At 44.3% G+C, this 17316-nt stretch overlaps 1 pseudogene; it reads left to right on the top strand.

The window, feature by feature from the left end:
- Window positions 1-2455: 2455 nt before the first annotated feature.
- LOC137847202 (very low-density lipoprotein receptor pseudogene) lies at window positions 2456-10687 on the top strand (annotated as a pseudogene).
- Window positions 10688-17316: the final 6629 nt, after the last annotated feature.

Consider the following 17316-nt stretch of genomic DNA (forward strand, 5'->3'; position numbering starts at 1 on the left):
TTTGTTTTTATGGCTTGTAGTTGTAATTGTGATTCAGGAAGGTGCCTCTGTGATAATAGAGAATGGTGGGTGGCCTTGAACTAAAGCCGTAACAACAGAGGATAAGAACTTTAATGGAAAGTTATCAGTTATGGTCATCTGGCGAACAAATGGTAACTATTTATAAAAACCATCAGAATGGTGAAAATTAGGAGAAGAGTGGACACAAGATAATGTATCCTGAGCTCTTAGTTGTATGCAAGCACAGTTATGGTTGCAGGCAACGGCTGCCTTGATCATTAGGGAAGGAAGTAAAGGCATTTTTCCGGCTGAAGTCCAAAAGGCAGTCTGGGACAATGCCAATGATTTTGAGAAGTTCCAGTCCTCGTGGACCCTGGTAAATTGTACTTATGCCCATTATTAACATGGCTACTGCTTTCGTGCTTACTATACGGATGGAGAATGGGAAATGGCAGTCTGTAAATCTAGAATCATGTGTTACCGGGGAACAACGAGGATTTATTTGTGAAAGCAATACAATTGAGGCTCAGGATGTATGTTTTGACACGGAGCAAGGTATCTGTCACTTTGAAATTCATCCAAATACTAGCCAAAAGACTGTGCTTGTATATGTTGGTCAAGGGTGTGTGTGTTTAAGAACTGCTTGTGATTTTGTAGAAGTAGATAAGGAGAACATAACTCTCCATAGCAAACATCATTCTAATTTCTGTATTTGTAACTTTGTTAGAATAGTCGGGTGTGATATTCTATATTTGGCACCAGTGGTATCCCACCAGCTGATCAAGTCTAACAACACAATGTATCATAAGTTACTACCTACACCTATTGGGATGAACCTCACACTAGTGAAGCAACTAGTTAAACACCAAGACCTGATTAGAATTTTAAAAGGCATTCAGGAAAATGGAGAGAAGACTCTAATTACTGTCCATCATGATACAAAGGAAATAAGCAGAGTTTTGCAAAGAGTAAAACGAGACACAAGTCACAACTGGTGGGATACACTTTTTGGATGGTCGCCAACTGTAACTGGGATTTTGAACACATTGAGTCACCCAGTTATTGTTTTATTGATATTAGTTGGTGTAAGTTTAATATTGTCTTTTGTATTACTTGTTTGGAATTGGAAATTGTTACAACGAATGTCCATGTTAACCTCCTTGACAAATGTGCATGGTCAGGTATTGAGGGGTACATATCATAAAGACTGGGAAGAAAATTTCCGTATTAAGTAAAAGAATTTACTAGATTTTCCAGAAAAGGGGGGAATGATATAGTATAAACTCACTTTAGGATAGAATAAAATTTGTGGTTAAAAGTTAGCAAGGACAAAGTAAACGACATCTTGTTATCTGTAGACCTTTTGTTATGTTTAAGCATCTTGTTATTTGAAAACATCCCAGTATCTGTTAACCCTCAGTCAGGCTGAGACTTGAGATAACTTGAGTCAATTGTCTTGTCTTGTTAACTGAGACTTCCTGTTATCTGCCGACCCTCAGTTAAACTGAAAGCCAACTCAGCATTTTTACAGCTTGGAAAACAACTGATTAAGCAAAGGTGAAAAGTGCATTACGAGGAAGACCTACGGCCTTCCTCCCAAAGACCACTGCCCACATCCTGGAGACCCCGGCCCACAATTCTTGGAAGGCTTTGCGCAAGCGCAAGGACTGATAAGCTAATTAGCATACGAAGCGAGGGTAGGCGGGGTTAGGTAATGAATATGTATGCGTGTTAATTGAATATTCATTGTTTCGCTGTATAAATATGAGATATTTTGTCACTTCGAACATGCACGATAGGCGGAAGGATCCCCCGTGCATCCAGCGCTGCAATAAAGAATATACCACTTAAAGAAATTTTGGCTTTGATCTTTAAATCACCCTCAGTCAGGCTGAGACTTGAGATAACTTGAGTCAACTGTCTGTTATGCCTTGTTAACTGAGACATCCTGTTGTCTGCCGACCCTCAGTTAAACCGAAAGCCAACTCAGCATTTTTACAGCTTGGAAAACAACTGATTAAGCAAAAGGTGAAAAGTGCATTACGAGGAAGACCTATGGCCTTCCTCCCAAAGACCACTGCCCACATCCCGAAGACCCCGGCCCACAATTCTTGGAAGGCTTTGCGCAAGCGCAAGGACTGATAAGCTAATAGCGAGAGTAGGCAGGGTTAGGTAATGAATATGTATATGCACTAATAGAATATTCATTGTTTCGCTGTATAAATATGAGATAGTTTGTCACTTCGAACATGCACGATAGGTGGAAAGATCCCCCGTGCATCCAGCGCTGCAATAAAGAATATACCACTTAAGGAAATTTGGGCTTTGATCTTTAAATCAGTACACTGCAGAAGGGAAATTTCTGTAGCAACATACTGGCGAGGGTCTAGGAAAAATGGGAAATATGAGTTCCAAGGGACAGGGAGATATCCCTGGGGGAGTGCCTACCAATAGTTCTTCCTGAAGAATGATAAGAAATTGGAAACATAATCCCAAAATTAGAGGGATTGTAAAAGAATAAATAAATTAAAAAAAAGTTAAATATTGTGTATCAGTCTGGACAAAAGAACCAATTAAGGAAACAGCAGTATTTTGGCCAAAATATGGGTCTGATGAAAATTCAGGTTTTAAATTTATGTGTAAACAATAAGATTCCTTTTTCGGAGAAGGAGCCAAGTTATGCTCCCTATAATCCTAATATTGTACCCGTGACAGCAGCAGTCACTCCAGGAAGGGAGACAGGGACTGTAATTAACACTGTCCCTAAAGAAGGATCGTACTCTAGGCTCTGGCAAGAATTAGAACAAGGTGGAAGATATGTTGAGAATTTTGCCTTCCCTGATACTAACAGTACTAACACTAACTGTGTATCCTCTTAGGTGAACTACCCCCCCTCCTTACCAGCAGAGAGGTTAGGACTTTTAAGAAGGAGAGGAAGTCTTTATTTGAGGACCCCAACAGCCTAGTTGAACAATTAGACCAGTTCCTACGACCTGATTTATACTCTTGGGGGAGGGAATTATGTCTATAAGTATGTTGTTTACAGGGAAAGAAATGGGAATGATCAGGAGGAGAGCTGCTATACAAGAACGGGAAAGAGCTCATCCTCCAGGACCAGGGGTAATACTGGCAGAGCAGAAATACCCACTTGCCAATCCTGGCTGGAATAATAATAGTGTGCAACAGAAAACATATGAGAGACTTGGGGTCAGAATGAGAAAGTACTTGGGGATGAGTCCCGAGGACCCGGTATCCCAAGGGCTCTTGGAAGTTCATTGTGTGATTAAAGCCTGGCAAGATACGCAGAAAATGCTTCAGAAGGTGGGGGGATGTAGTGAACAGTCACTGGGGGACCCTCCTGCGGGAGGCCCTGGAGGTGTGTGTCCGGAGGGGAGATGAGAAGGAAAAGCAGAGAGCGAAACTAATGGTATTGGCAGTGTAGCAGGTAATGAGACAGAGGGTTGGAGAAAAATCTTCAGGGGGAATCAGAGCCAGGATGGAAAGGAGAGGAAGAGAGATGAAGGAATGGCAGGCAAGGAAGGCTGCCTGTGTTGTGGCCTGAATCCTAGCAGGGACAGGCTTTGATGTTTTGTGTGGCCAGGCTGGCCACTTCAAATAGGAATATCCAGAGTGGAAGAAGGAGGAGAGAAGGAAAATGGGATGAAATACGGTATACTGATATGTTGTTTCAGCATCCTGGAGGGAGAAAGGTATGGAATTAAGTTGGCCAATGACTGAGCCTTTGGTGAAAGTACAGGCTGGAGAAAAATAGAAGTGTTAAAAAGGGTTACTGAAGGTGTTAAAGGTATGGTATGTAGCGTTTGACAGAGCTGTTTGAAGTTGAATGAGCAGGGAAAGAGGATGTAGGCATTATCTAAGTAACAGTCTAGAAGTTTTGGTATATTTGCTGTGGTGTTTGGTCAGTTTCCCAAGCATCGGGGAGGGGGACAGGGGGGGACAGCCTGCTCCACCAGGAGCCACAGGCCGCAGGAGGGCTTCGGCTCCAGCGCCTGGAGCGCCTCCTCCCTCTCCTTCTGCACTGACTTTGATGTCTGCGGGGAGGTTTCTCGCTCCTTGCTCTCCCAGCTGCTGTTGAGCAGAAGGTTTTTGTTTGTTTCTTTGTTTGTCTTCGTGGATGTGCTCTCACAGAGGCACCAACTGTGTTGCTCATGGCTTAGCTTTGGGCAGCAGTGGGCCCCTTTGGGGCCAGATGAAATTGTCCCTTATCTGCCATGGGGAGGCTTCTGGGTTTTTCTCACAGGGGCTGACACTGCAGTTTCCCACCCCCACACCCTTCACACCCCCCGAACCTTGCCATCAAACCCAATACACTGGGGCAGCTAGGTCATTACTGACTTGTAAAGTATCAGGGATTAAATTAACTAATGAAACCCTAAAAAGTGATGGGGGTAGAAGGGGCTGGGATAACGGTGCCACTTTTGGGGAATACCAAGCTGAGACCAGGGGATAAAATGATCACTGGACAATTATTGCATGTATCCAAGGCAGGGACTAACTTGTTGGGAAGGGATTTGATTAAATTGGGCATTCAACTAGTAAATTGTTGAGGGATTTTTTGAAACAGCAAAAATCCCATGGCTTGTTGTAGCTGAGCAAACCAAGCTACCAGGGCAACTATGAGAAGTTCCCATGACAGTGTTCCCACATCGCCCAACTGAGGAATTCAGAAAAATATTGTTACCCATAGCTGGCTTCAAGGACAAAGTCTATGTGACTGCTAATCACAAGGGGGTTGTTTTCTCGCAGGTGGGGTTTTTTTCTTGCAGTTGTTTGTCTGAGTGCTTTTGACCAATAATCTTGTGTGAAACACTGTCCACCCCTGTTAAATTCACTATAAAAGTTAGGCTATTCGGGCAATAAAATGGAGCATAATCTGTCTCTACTGGTGTGTCGTGCTTTCGGCCGTGCTTCCTCTAACAAATGGCGCCCGAACAGGCTGAGACCCGAACAGGCTGAGGCCCGCACAGACCAAGACCCAGACTTGCTGGGACATCAGAGCGGCGCTGAGACCCGAACAGGCAGAGGGATTGCAGCAGCGCTGGGACACCGGAGCGGCGCCGGGAGACCTGAGGCTCACGGAAAGTCTACCACTACACGGAGAGAGCACTGACTGACGCTGCAGGGCTACGGCCAACTACGAGAGACAAGGACAGACCTGGCAGAAGCCGGAACACCTGAGAAACATTGAGAAACTCAAAGCACCGACCCGGACAAAGGACTTGTGGTGAGACACAGGGAAAAGAAACCGCGGGGGATGTGGGAAAAGGAGCCGCAGAAAACGCGGGAAAAGGAGCCGCGGAAAATGCGGGAAATTGAAGTAATCGCAGTGCGACGTGGGACATCCGAGATCGAGTTGCTACGGGAGACCAGAGGCGTCAGCGGACAACGGCAGCCGACCCTCACCGTGTGGCGAGTCGGCACAGAGCAGAGGGGCGGAGATCAGGACCCTGCAGCCTGTCTGACGTAACCATGGAAGCAGCGGCGGCTGTGCTGCTTCTCTCTGGCATTCTTTTTATAAGAGGTTTATCTTGCAATGCAAAAAAGACTATTCGTCCCCAGATCAGTGTTATAACTATGTTTCTGGATAAGATTCTGTGGTGTTGCCACATTCTATGGATTACTAATGACGATTTACCTTTATTGCGGTGCAGGAGTGCAGAGACGCAGATTACACTGCCAAATGACCACCGGCAGGCTCTTTCACAAACAGCTTCTAAGGCTGCAGCTGGCACTGCCTGCAGCCGTATAGCAGACGTTACACTCTCTTTCCTAACTAGTAATCATGTGTCTCATCCATTTGTGGTGAATGGTCAGTGGCAAAAAGAAAAGGGGGAGAATAAGGGACGACAAAGACAGAAACGGTACCAGGAGGATGCCACTGACACTAACAGCACGGGTAATAGGAGTAGTATAAGCGACACAGGTGCGGGGCGGCGGTGGGCGCTGCCGCGCTGCGGGGCACTCTGCCTGCTGCTCGCCCTCGCCAGCCTGTGCACTGCTGCCGACGGTGCTAGAGCAAAATGTGAAGACTGCTCAGATGGCAGTGATGAGAGTGCTTGTGTGAAGAAGACGTGTACCGGCCTGTGCACTGCTGCCGACAGTGCTAGAGCAAAATGTGAAGACTGCTCAGATGGCAGTGATGAGAGTGCTTGTGTGAAGAAGATGTGTGCTGAATCTGACTGTGTGTGCAACAGTGGTCAGTGTGTGCCAAACAGATGGCAGTGTGATGGGGATCTGGACTGTGAAGATGGGTCTGATGAGAGTGCTGAGCTGTGTCATATGAGAACATGCCAGGTAAATGAAATCAGCTGTGGTCCTCAGTCGACCCAGTGTATCCCAGTGTCCTGGAAATGTGATGGTGAAAAAGATTGTGACAGTGGAGAAGATGAAGAAAATTGTGGCAATGTGACTTGTAGTGCAGCAGAGTTCACATGCAGTAGTGGGCAATGTATTTCCAAAAGCTTTGTCTGCAATAGTCAAGGTGACTGCTCTGACCACTCGGATGAATCTTTGGAGCAGTATGGCCGCCAGCCTGCACCTCCGGTGAAGTGTTCTGTGAGTGAGGTGCAGTGCGGCTCAGGTGAATGTATCTACAAGAAGTGGCGATGTGACAGAGATCCTGATTGCAAGGATGGAAGTGATGAAATTAACTGCCCTTCTCGGACCTGCAGGCCAGACCAGTTCAGATGTGAAGATGGGAACTGTGTCCACGGAAGAAGGCAGTGCAGTGGTGCGAGAGACTGTCTGGATGGCACTGATGAAGCAAACTGTAACAATGTTATTCAGTGCTCTGGACCTGGCAAATTCAAGTGCAGAAGTGGAGAATGCATAGATATCAATAAAGTGTGTAACCAGCAGAGAGACTGCAAGGACTGGGGTGATGAGCCCCTGAAGGAATGCAACATAAATGAATGTGACTGTCCAGCTGGATTTGAGTTTGTAGACAAGAGAAACTGTGGAGATATTGATGAATGCCAAAACCCTGGTATCTGTTGTCAAATCTGTATCAACCTGAAAGGTGGCTACAAATGTGAACGTAGCCGTGGCTATCAGATGAATCCTGCTACAGGAACCTGGATAGGGCCATATGGGTACAGAAATACAAATAACACCTGTGATTACAATGATACTGCTAAGTAGGGTTTAGGGGTTTATGGCACGGAGACAAGGGGTAACAACTACAGTGTTTGGAACAATTGTGCAGCTTTGGCCTTACCTCCTGATGTTTTTCTGATTTGTGGGGATAGGGCCTGGCAAGATATCCGTGCAAATGCTATCAGATGTCCATGTTACTTAGATAAACTCATTGTATTTGCTCCTAGCTTGTCACAGTTGCGTGAGATCACCAGACATAAATGGGCATTGCTTGCACCGGATTGCAATGCTAATGTTGAATTGTGTGGGGTTGCAGCTAGAGAGGCATTGGCAATTTTAGTGCCAGGAGTGGCATCTGCGGCCGCACGTAACAACTTAGAAAAATTGGTATGCTGGGCCGAGAAGCAAGCCTATGCCACGACAGAGATACTTGAGGAGACACTCTGCTCAGCTGCAGGGATCGGCTGTGGTGTGGACGCCCCTAGGTGCACCCTGAGTGTTTTACTCAGAGGGGACTCCACTCTCAGCTGCTCACCGCAGGAGCAGACAAAGATCTCCTGAAGCTGCAGACAAACAGTATGTTTTCGCCTGCTGGAGGGATACTAACTGGAGTGTTAATAATTGTATGCGTTATTCTTAAATGGCCAGGTATTTTGTTTTGAAAGTATTTGTGTCAGTGTAAGGGTTTAAAACAAAGTGTTACAAGTCACTTCACGAGGAACACAGTCAGAGACAATACTGGTTTGTTTGGTTATCATTCTAAATTATATTCTTGTGGTATGATTGAGAAGTGCCAGAGGCCTCTGTGTGTGATTGTGCTGTGTGAATGAGACGCAGCGTCGCTGCAAAGCGAGTGCAGAAGCGAGTGCAGGCTGACTACAGGGTATTGCGCGCTTTCCTTTTGCTATTGTCATAGGATATTGCCATAGTGCAGGATATTGCCATAGTGCAGGAAGATTCCCGGGATATTGCCATAGTGCAGGATATCGCCATAGTGCAGGCTGAAATCATAGGAAAATAGTGCTAGCAAAAATCATAGGAAAATGGAGGACGAAGTCGCCCTAGATTTATTACAGCGCTTTTTAGAAAAACGGGGAGTAGACTTCAAGCAACTAGCGGGACTAGTTGCGATCGGTTGAGTAAAATCATGTTTCACAAGTACGGAGTCATTGTTTGAAGTAGCCGCTTGGAAAAATTTAGGGGATGTACTCTGGGATATGGTAATAGACGATGACAAGGTAGCAAAAAAATTGATGAAACTGTGGAGAGACGTGATAAATGCAATAAAGCGATATCAGGTAAAAAGGAACTTGGCAGCGGTGGCATCTGACAGATTGAGTGGAGGAAAGGGTGAGTCAGGTTCCGAGAGTGGGGCGCCAGCAGCAGGCGCCGGGGAAGACATCACCTTGCTTTTTAGTACTACTAAGGTTCCCGGTCCTCCGTGTTGGGGCTCCGTAGCGGTTACACGAGGGAAAGAGGCCGTTTCGCCGGAGGGAGATGGAGCTACGGAAGAATTAAGCAAAGGGAAGGAAGAACGTGTCAGTGGGCAAGAATATCATAAGACTAAGGATAGGAAAGATGAAAGAGGGGAAAGAAGGATAGTGGGGAGAGTTAATTGGCGGAGAATCATGGGCGAAGCTGTGGAGGAAAAACAATTAGGAGCATTTACAGACATCTGTCAGGATCCCATGGCGTTCCCGGTGATGTACGAAGGGGACAGCCAGGGAAACATGCAAGGGATGGGTGTGAGGACTTTAAGGGAATGTACTGTTTAAACCTTTTTGATCATAATGAGTCAATTCACAAATCCATTACTTTCCTGAAAGAGCACATGAGAAAGATTCAATATGGTATCAATCCTTTCAATCAATGGCTCACTGACTTGTTTGAAACAAAGCATAGATGGTTACTGGGATTAGTCAAAGAGGGATTAAGGATTCTGTTTGTTGTGGTGTTAATCATCATTGCATGTGGTATTGTGATAAATGTGGTTAAAGGGTTGCTTGCAAAAATGTTATATTGGGTGTGGTTTGCTAAAAAAAGAAAAAAAAAGGGGGGAATTGTTGAGGGATTTTTTGAAACAGCAAAAATCCCATGGCTTGCTGTAGCTGAGCAAACCAAGCTACCAGGGCAACTATGAGAAGTTCCCATGACAGTGTTCCCACATCGCCCAATTGAGGAATTCAGAAAAATATTGTTACCCATAGCTGGCTTCAAGGACAAGGTTTATGTGACTGCTAATCACAAGGGGGTTGTTTTCTCGCAGGTGGGGTTTTTTTCTTGCAGTTGTTTGTCTGAGTGCTTTTGACCAATAATCTTGTGTGAAACACTGTCCACCCCTGTTAAATTCACTATAAAAGTTAGGCTATTCGGGCAATAAAATGGAGCATAATCTGTCTCTACTGGTGTCTGTCGTGCTTTCGGCCGTGCTTCCACTAAAAGTAAATTGTTAGACTGGAATAACAGTGTTATTAATGGAGTGCTCTCAGGCCCTGAGAGCAAACATATATTCACCTCTGACTGGAAAGACCCTGAAATGGGGGCGGAAGCAACAATATAGGTGGACAATTTTACCTCAGGGGTTTAGAGGGCCACCTATCTATTTGGGTAAGTTCTAAAAAAAAGATTTAGTAGCAATTACAACCTCCCAAGGAGGTATTAATGTTACAAATATGTGGATCATTTTCTATTGTCAGGACAGGAGAAAAGAGTTGTGAAGAAAGCTACTAACAAGCTATTCAACTTTCTGGGAAAGCAGGGCTTGGGAGTATTAAAAAATAAATTACAATATGGAGAAAGAGAAGTCAGGTATTTAAGGCATCTAATGTTTGAGGAAAATGAAGAATAAATCCAGAGAGCATCCAGGGAATTGTTGAAAATTAAGAAAGAACTACAAAGTTTTAAAAGAAAGATTTTTTTTTAAGGAATCAGGAGCCATGAAGTCTGAAGGAAAATGGATACTCCCTGATGGGAGAGAAATGCTGAATAAAGTGATAATGAGGCAAATATTAACTGTTTTACATCAAAAGAGTCATTGGGAGGTGCAAGCAATGTGTGATGTTGTGCTAAGAAAGTATGTCTGTGTAGGAATATACACTTTAGGGAAGCACATATGCAGAGGATGTACCATATGTCAAAAGGTAAATAAAAAGGTCTTCTGTAACCCATGTAGAGGGGGACGGGAGCCAGGGGTTTGACCTTTCCAAAGTATACAGGTAGACTTTACTGAGTTACTTGTTTGTCCTAATTGACCACGTGACTGGATGGGTGTAAAGCTTTACTGCAAGGGTTAAAGAAGGCCTTAGAGACTGAGTGGGATTTTCACAGCCCCTGGCACCCCTCCTCTTCTGGGAAGGTGGAGCGAATGAATCAGACATTAAAGAAGCAATTAACTAAACTAGTGTTAGAAACCCAACTTCATTGGGTAAAATGCTTACTCCTACAGGTTTAAACAGCACCAAGAAAGGATATAGGAATTTCACCATATGAGATGCTGTTCAGATTGCCCTATTAGGGCAGAAGGGATGAGATACCACAATTCAAAACAAGAGAGTTTTCTTAAGAACTGTATTCTGGATTTGTCCTCTTCTTTGTCATATCTCAGGACCTATATCTTCTTTGTCATATCTCAGGGTACACCCCCATTTTTCAGTACGTTGGTGTGTGGTACACTGCAGAAGGGAAATTTCTGTAGCACATACTGGCGAGGGTTAGGAAAAATGGGAAAATATGAGTTCCAGGGGACAGGGAGATATCCCTGGGGGAGTGCCTACTAATAGTTCTTCCTGAAGAATTAAAAGAAATTGGAAACATAATCCCAAAATTAGAGGGATTGTAAAAGAAAAATATTTTTTTTTTTAAAAAAAAAAAAAAAAGGTTAAATATTGTGTATCAGTCTGGACAAAGAACCAATTAAGGAAACAGCAGTATTTTGGCCAAAATACGGGTCTGATGAAAATTCAGGCTTTAAATTTATGTGTAAACAAGAAGATTCCTTTTTCGGAGAAGGAGCCAAGTTATGCTCCCTATAATCCTAATATTGTACCCGTGACAGCAGCAGTCACTCCAGGAAGGGAGACAGGGACTGTAATTAACACTGTCCCTAAAGAAGGATCGTACTCTAGGCTCTGGCAAGAATTCGAACAAGGTAGAAGAGATATTGAGAATTTTGCCTTCCCTGATACTAACAGTACTAACAATAACTGTGTATCCTCTTAGGTGAACTACCCCCCCCTCCTTACCAGCAGAGAGGTTAGGACTTTTAAGAAGGAGAGGAAGTCTTTATTTGAGGACCCCAACAGCCTAGTTGAACAATTAGACCAGTTCCTACGACCTGATTTATACTCTTGGGGGAGGGAATTATGTCTATAAGTATGTTGTTTACAGGGAAAGAAATGGGAATGATCAGGAGGAGAGCTGCTATACAAGAATGGGAAAGAGCTCATCCTCCAGGACCAGGGGTAATACCGGCAGGGCAGAAATACCCACTTGCCAATCCTGGCTGGAATAATAATAGTGTGCAACACAGAAATCATATGAGAGACTTGGGGTCAGAATGAGAAAGTACTTGGGGATGAGACCTGAGGACCCAGTATCCCAAGGGCTCTTGAAAGTTCATTGTGTGATTAAAGCCTGGCAAAATACGCAGAAAATGCTTCAGAAGGTGGGGGGATGTAGTGAACTGACTGGGGGACCCTCCTGCGGGAGGCCCTGGAGGTGTGTGTCCAGAGGGGAGATAAGAAGGGAAAAAAAAAAAAAAAAAAAAGAGAGAGCGAAACTAATGGTATTGACAGTGCAGCAGGTAGTGAGGCAGAGCGTTGGAGAAAGAGGAAGAAAATCTTCAGGGGGAGTCAGGGCCAGGATGGAAAGGAGAGGAAGAGAGATGAAGGAATGGCAGGCAAAGAAGGCTGCCTGTGTTGTGGCCCGAGTCCTAGCAGGGACAGGATTTGATAAGATGTTTTAAGTGTGGCCAGGCTGGCCACTTCGAATAGGAATATCTGGAGTGGAAGAAGGAGGAAAGAAGGAAAATGGGATGAAATATGCTATATTGATATGTTGTTTATCTTGGAGGGAAAAGGTATGGAATTAAGTTGGACCCTGACTGAGCCTTTGGTGCTGGTATTAGAAAAGTACAGGCTGGAGAAAGATAAAGGAAGTGTTAAAAGGGTTGCTGAAGGTGTTAAAGGTGTGGCATGTAGTATTTAACAGAGCTGTTTGAAGTTGAATGAGCAGGGAAAGGTGATGTAGGCATTATCTAAGTAACAGTCTAGAAGTTTTGGTATATTTGCATATTTGCTGTGGTGTTTGGTCAGTTTCCCAAGCATCGGGGAGGGGGGAACAGCCTGCTCCTCCAGGGGCCTCTCCAGCGGCCGCAGGGGGGCTTCGGCTCCAGCACCTGGAGCGCCTCCTCCCCCTCCTTCTGCACTGACTTTGGTGTCTGTGGGGGGGTTTCTCGCTCTCCCAACTGCTGTTGAGCAGCAGGTTTTTGTTTGTTTGTTTTCATGGATGTGCTCTCACAGAGGCACAGACTGTATTGCTCATGGCTTGGCTCTGGGCAGCAGTGGGCCCCTTAGGGGCCAGATGAAATTGTCCCTTACCTGCCACGGGGAGGCTTCTGGGTTTTTCTCACGGGGGCTGCCACTGCAGTTTCCTACCCCCCCCCCACTCACAGCCCCCGAACCTTGCCATCAAACCCAATACACTGGGGAACAGCTAGGTCATTACTGATTTGTAAAGCATCAGGGATTAAATTAACTAATGAAACCCTAAAAAGTGATGGGGGTAGAAGGGGCTGGGATAACAGTGCCACTTTTGGGGGATACCAACCTGAGACCAGGGGATAAAATGATCACTGGGTAATTATTGTATGTACCCAAGGCAGGGACTAACTTGTTGAGAAGGGATTTAATGATTAAATTGGGCATTCAAATAGTAAATTGTTAGACTGGAATAACAGTGTTATTAATGGAGTGCTCTCAGGCCCTGAGAGCAAACATACATGTATATTCACCTCTGACTGGAAAGACCCTGAAATGGGGGCGGAAGCAACAATATAGGTGGACAATTTTACCCCAAGGGTTTACTGGGCCACCTATCTATTTGGTTAAGTTCTAAAAAAATTTTGGAGCAATTACAACCTCCCAAGGGGGTATTAATGTTAACAAATATATGGATCGTTTTCTATTGTCAGGACAGGAGAAAAGAGTTATGAAGAAAGCTACTAACAAGCTATTCAACTTTCTGGGAAAGCAGGGCTTGGGAGTATTAAAAAAAAATAAATAAATTACAATATGGAGAAAGAGAAGTCAGGTATTTAAGGCATCTAATGTCTGAAGGAAAACAAAGAATAAATGCAGAGAGGATTCAAAGAATTGTTGAAAATTAAGAAAGAACTAAAAAGTTTAAAAAGAAAGATTTTTTAAGGAATCAGGAGCCATGAAGTCTGAAGGAAAATGGATACTCCCTAATGGGAGAGAAATGCTGAATAAAGTGATAATGAGGCAAATATTAACTGTTTTACATCAAAAGAGTCATTGGGAGGTGCAAGCAATGTGTGATGTTGTGCTAAGAAAGTATGTCTGTGTAGGAATATACACTTTAGGGAAGCACATATGCAGAGGATGTACCATATGTCAAAAGGTAAATAAAAAGGTCTTCTGTAACCCATGTAGAGGGGGACGGGAGCCAGGGGTTTGACCTTTCCAAAGTATACAGGTAGACTTTACTGAGTTACTTGTTTGTCCTAATTGACCACGTGACTGGATGGGTGTAAAGCTTTACTGCAAGGGTTAAAGAAGGCCTTAGAGATTGAGTGGGATTTTCACAGCCCCTGGCACCCCTCCTCTTCTGGGAAGGTGGAGCGAATGAATCAGACATTAAAGAAGCAATTAACTAAACTAGTGTTAGAAACCCAACTTCATTGGGTAAAATGCTTACTCCTACAGGTTTAAACAGCACCAAGAAAGGATATAGGAATTTCACCATATGAGATGCTGTTCAGATTGCCCTATCTGGGCAGAAGGGATGAGATACCACAATTCAAAACAAGAGAGTTTTCTTAAGAACTGTATTCTGGATTTGTCCTCTTCTTTGTCATATCTCAGGACCTGTGGGTTATTGGCTTAAACCCCACCTTTGGAATTTCCCATTCACCTCCATCACCCAGGAAACCGGGTCCTGATTTGGACCTGGAAAGAGTCAACTCCGGCCTGAATGGGAAGGACAATTACTAACCACTGAAACAGCCGTAAGAACTGCGGAAAAAGGTTGGACTCACTATACTCGAGTGAAGGCATCCGTCGACGCTAGTACCTGGGATGCTGTTCCTACAAAAGACTTGTTGGAAGTTGAAATAGAAGAGAAAAATCTCATAGTGGACTCTGAGCAGGATAAGAGCTTACAATTGTAAACTAACCTTTTATTTTCACAGGTAACTAACGACTGTGACTTGTGATTGAGAGAAAGAACAGATCTATAGCGAATTGCAGTGCTCCCAAGGGGGGGTTGTTATAGTAGTAGTGTACATCTTATTTTTTTTTGTATCGATAATTATTTGGAAACCTAAGGTTTAAAAATAATGACAGGGAAAAATCGATTACTAATTTTGTTTTTAGTGATTCTAGGCCTCAGAGAAGGCCTCGGTCAATTGGCAACTTGGAAAAGGCATGACCAGATAATAGCAAAAACGGGATACCCCATCAAAATATGGGTGACTGTGACAGAGGGTTATGTACCACAATCTGTCACGTTTGATGTTTGTGAGGTGTTAGCTTGTGGAGATTTAAATGCCCAATGACAATTGAGCAGAGAGAACAAATAACTGAGAGAGACCCAACAGCCAGATTGAGAATAGCTGTATGGAAACAATCCTCTATTGCCATCAGAGAAAGGGAGAAACTCAAGGAGAAAACAGGAGAGAAAACAGGAGGCCCTCTGAAATGTGGCAGTTCAAACATTTGAGATTCAAACAAGGTATGGGGATGTGAATGCCTGGATAGAATGGGTCAAATATACTGTCCAGAGTCTCAACCGTAGCTACTGCTATGCTTGTGCCTCGGGATGACTGATTGCCCAGATAGTGCCCTTCCCATGGTGGTGGACCAAAGACTCCCAAGGGGTGCGATGTATGATTGCATTGTACCAAGAAAAGACTGACTGGGGAAATGAGGCCTGTAAGTCTCTCTTTGCTGTTCCTTGCATGACAGCAATATTGCGGTTCCCCCTGCATTCTCTACAGCTATAGGTAACCATACAGCTTGCCTCTCACGGCAGGGTGTGAGTGCTACCTGGCATCTGGGAGAATTTTCCTTGTGCTACCAAGGACTTGATGGGAAACTGCTCAAGACTTGAGATCCCCAGGGCAGATCTCTGGTGGTACGGTGGAGGGAAGATCTTACGGTCCACCCTACCATCTAATTGGGAAGGCACTTGTGCACTTGTTCAATTAGCTATACCCTTCACCCTGGCATTTGAAAGAGAAACATCACAAATGCCCAGAAGAAGTGAAAGAGGCTTAGAAATATCATTTGATGATAGAGTATACATAGATTCTATTGGGGTACCTAGAGGAGTTGCAGATGAACATAAAGCCAGAAATCAAATTGCTGCAGGGTTTGAGTCACTGTTCTGGTGGATAACAATCAATAAAAATGCGGATTGGATTAATTATTTCTATTATAATCAGCAGAGATTCATCAATTATACCAAGGATGCGATGAGAGGAATCGATGAACAACTAGATGCCATCAGCAAAATGGCTTGGGAAAACAGGATAGCATTAGATATGATGCTCGCAGAGGAAGGAGGTGTGTTTGTGTGTGTAATACTGAGCAACCATTGTTGCACTCTTATACCCAACAATAGTGTCCCAGATGGCTCAGTAACAAGAGCATTGCAAGGGCTTACCACCCTTGCCAGTGAATTGGCAGAAAAAAAAAAATAAAAAAAAAAATAGGCATATTTGCAACATTGATCATAGTTGTAGGAGTTTTGACAGCCATTGGTTGCTGCATTATCCCCTGTGTAAGAGGACTAGTACAGTGGTTAACTGAAACAGCACTATTGAAACAAATGACCATGGAGCCACCACCTTACTCAGATAAGGTGATAATGAGGAGATGGAAAGCAAAGAAAGCGAAGAAGAAGAAATCTACCAAATTACACCTTAGAGAAAGGTTTTGCAAAAATCAACAGTTTATAAAAAAAGGAAAAGGGGGGAATTGTGGGAATAGAAATGTTGTTTTTGCAGAGTTACATTGTTTAGAAGGAAGGAATGTGGCAGACGACCTTGTAAAATGCAGACAACCAGACTCCTTAGGACAATTAGGTGAAAATCACGGTGTTAAGTCAAGTCAGATAAGTGAAGAAACATTACCACTTCAAGCAGTAAAAATGTCAAAAGCAATTTGAAATTTAACAGGCCGGCAACTGAAGGCCATGCATTGTCTGTGAAGCATCAGATAGATTGTGAACCTGGATTACCCACTCAGTGGGGAAACAGGGGAGGGTCCTGTCATCAAAAAGTATATAAACTGTGTTTTGGAACTAGTAGATGCGCTCTCTCCTGCTTGTGGGGCGCCCGCCCTTGCAATTGCGAATAAATTACTACTTCACTGAGATCCTCACCTGAGCCTAAGTTATTGGCTACGGAGTGTTTCTCACACCATGGTGGAGCAGAGTTCCGTGCTGCAGCTCCGCTGCCACAGTTACCACCGTGGACACCCTCTCAGCAAGAACCAGAGGGAGTGCCGGAGTGGATGTCTCCACAGTAACAGACGCCACCTTGTGGGGTACTCACGTTCATAAAATTCCATTGAATGTCAAAGGACCAATTGGGAATGACTGTAGTGTATTGCTGCTAGGACGATCAAGTACAACTTTGACCGGATTGTTCATTTTGCTGGGGATAACTGATGCCGACTATAATGGTCAAATACAAGCTATGGCTTGGACACCATCTCCACCACTGTCAATACCAAAGGGAACTAGAATCACAGAATCACAGAACTGTAGGGGTTGGAAGGGACCTCGAAAGGTCATCGGGTCCAACCCCCCTGCCAAAGCAGGTTCCTCAGAGCAGGCTGCCCAGGTAGGCGTCCAGACGGGCCTTGAATATCTCCAGAGAAGGAGACTCCACAACCTCCCTAGGCAGCCTGTTCCAATGCTCCGTCACCCTCACCGTGAAGAAGTTCTTTCGCATGT

This window comes from Anas acuta, chromosome W (genome assembly GCF_963932015.1).
Source record: "Anas acuta chromosome W, bAnaAcu1.1, whole genome shotgun sequence".
Lineage (NCBI taxonomy): Eukaryota > Metazoa > Chordata > Aves > Anseriformes > Anatidae > Anas > Anas acuta.